A 3,075-nucleotide genomic window follows, 5' to 3' on the forward strand; every position below is an offset into this window, starting at 1 on the left:
GGAGGGGACCCGAGTCCCTTCTCCCCTAGTCACTGTCCATTCTTGCCAGCAAAACCTGAGCATCCTGTCCAGTCTGGCCCTGGCACTTGGGGCATTCCCTCTTCCAATGTCCATATTCTTTGCAGATCGCGCATTCTCCCCTATATAGCCTGGGCCGCGGTTTCTGAGGTCGGACCAGGCCGGTTGGATCTGGTCCTGCCCAGGATGTGCCTTGCACCCCTGCCAGCAGGATTTTGGCCATCTCCTTCTGCTGCCTTCTGTTTCCTCCACTCAGATGCTCTCTGTCTTCTTTCCTAATTCGTTCCTGTAACTCCTGATTTTCTTTTCTGATCCAATCCTCTCTTTCTTCTGGGGTCTCTCGAGTGTTGAAAACCCTCTCTGCCACTTTCATCAGATCCCGAATGGTCATTTCCCCCAATCCTTCCTGCTTATATAATTTTTTCCTAATATCTGGGGCAACTTGGTTTATAAAGGACATAATTATAGCTGACTGATTCTCCTCTGCCAGGGGGTCTACAGGGGTGTACTGTCTATAAGCCTCATAGAGGCGTTCTAAAAACACGGCCGGGCTTTCACTTTCCCCTTGCATTACAGCTTTTACCTTAGCCAAATTGGTGGGGCGGTGTGCCACCGCTTGGAGACCTGCCATAAGAGTCTGGCAGTAGACTCGGAGACACTCCCTACCTTCCGCGTTCCCAAAGTCCTAATTCTGGTCTATTCAGGGGGAAGCGCTCATTGATCAGGTTCGGCAAGGTTGTCGGCCGTCCGTTGTCGCCGGGGACATTCTTTCTAGCCTCAGTGAGGATTCACTTGCGCTCTTCGGTAGTGAACAAGGTCTTAAGGAGCTGCTGACAATCGTCCCAGGTGGGGTTATGTGTATGTATGGTAGACTCAAATAGGTCAGTTAGACCCCTTGGGTCTTCAGAAAAAGGGGGGTTCTGAGCCTTCTAGTTATACAGATCACTACTTGAAAAGGGCCAATGCTGGTAAGATCGCTCCCAATCTGGGCCAGTACCTCTCAGGGCCCGTATGGGGAGAACGCGCACCCCGGCTGAGGTGGAGGAGGATGGTTCCTTTTCTGGGGTCTCTTCCCAGTGCCTGCAGGGCCTTAATCCCCTCGCTGGTCCCTGGGTTGGAGCTGGGGGTGCTGACGGAGGTGGACGAGTGAGGAGGCTTGGGAGGGATGGTCGCTTCAGGTTGGAGCAGTGCCACAGGTGTGTATGGAGGGGGGGTTTCTTCAAGATCTAGGTCTATCAGGGAGGGGTACAGGTCTGACCCTTCCTGTAAGACGGGTTTCTTGGATGGGTCCCCCGGGAGTTCTGAGTGGGCCGTAAGAGAGGGGGCAGTCAGGTGGTGGGGGGCCCAAGAGATGACCAGTATCCAGGGGGATCCTCTGGCTTCTCGGGAACAAATGGTTTTAGCCAGGAGGGAGGACTTTCCACCAAAGCCTGCCACATCAAAATATAAGGATTTTGGTTCAGGTGGCCCTGTAATCTGGGCCAGTTGATCACATCTTGGACTTTCTTAATAATGTTCAGGGAAAAGGTCCCCTGGGGTGGCCAGCCCACCTTAAAAGTAGGCCATTCTGTAGAGCAGAGGGTATCAAACTTACCTTTTTTTACTTCCATGCCATAATTGTGAGCCTTGGCATGGATCTCAGGGAAGTGGTTCAGGAGCAGGGTCTTAGGGGTTACTTGAGCCTGTCCCATTATTATTATTACAAAAAGAAGCCAGAAAAAGACAAGGGACACAAAGACAGCAAACATACAAATTCAAACCGAGTTTTCTAATACCCACTGGCCGGTCAGCCACACCACATCTACAGGCGACGTCTCAATCACACAACACTCAGGATCCTTACCTAGCTGTCCAAACGGCATCCACTGCGGATGTCATTCTGGCACCCTTTCATCGGGGACATCTCCCACGACTTTCAGTAATGGAGCCTCCAGGGTCATAACCCACTCCTTCCTTTTCACAAGAATTCTCAATTGGGACTGGGCAGAGACCTGTTTCAGTCTCTCCGGTCGAGGACTTGTTTCAGCCCTCCCCTCTTGGGACCAGGCAGAGACCGGTTTCAGTCCTCCCCTCTTGGAGGTGGCCAAACCTCCTTCCGTGGCTTCTGAACAAACCTCGGTATCGGAGGGTCATCTGTCTCCCTGAGGAGGGGTCTTCAGATCCCGGACGAGCCCCCAAAATGTTAGGGCCCGGAGTTGACCACCTCTCAAAAAGACAGAAGACACTCACAATAATGCAAGTCACACAGGGAGGTTTATTTCCAGCTAGCTGGGGTCCAAGTGTCTGCCCGACGCAGCAGGTTTCAACAAGGACCCAGAGCACTCAAAGCTAAGGGTTTATATAGCATTTTCAAAGCACTTAACTCAGTAATTTTCCACAATTACATATTATTTTTGCAAGTCACACATCCTTGGGGTTAAGCAAGAGCAAGATAAGACCACTCCTCAATTAGACAGAGTGGTTTTGCAAGATAAGCTGACCAGGGTCGCAACCGCCCACAACCCAGTGTCCATGATTAACTTGTTCTTCAAAACCTGTTTATCAAGCCTTACCCAGTTCCTCCTCCCCCAAGTCACGCACTCAGGAAATGGCTTCTTGGCCCTTAAGATGGCCATTCTCATGCTAACCCATTCTTACAGAAGCAGTGAGCAAAGAACTCAAGCGGGGGAGTCTGGGTGAGGAGTCCTTTCAGCTTAAGAGAAGATAAGTTAGAAGACATGACCAGCACATATTCCCTTAAAACTTGATTTTTTGTTTCCATAGTGGGCAAGTCTGTTGCCCTTCCCAGGTATGGTAGCTTAGCAATGGTGTAAATGCTAATACACTCATAAATCTTTAGCAAAGCATCACATATCACCTGAGGACCCCAATGGCTCCCTCTATGTAACATGTTCATCAACTCTCTCATAATAGACTGGCCAATTATTTCTCTCCAATCTGGTAAAGTCCACGTCCCTTTCTCATCTCAAGATACCCCCACCTCCTGTAGCTTCTTAATCTCCTTCTCGGAAAACTTTGGGATCAATGAGATTTTGGGGATATTTGGAGTGAGGTTCA

The sequence above is a fragment of the Manis javanica genome, chromosome 16, assembly GCF_040802235.1.
Source record: "Manis javanica isolate MJ-LG chromosome 16, MJ_LKY, whole genome shotgun sequence".
NCBI classification, from domain to species: domain Eukaryota; kingdom Metazoa; phylum Chordata; class Mammalia; order Pholidota; family Manidae; genus Manis; species Manis javanica.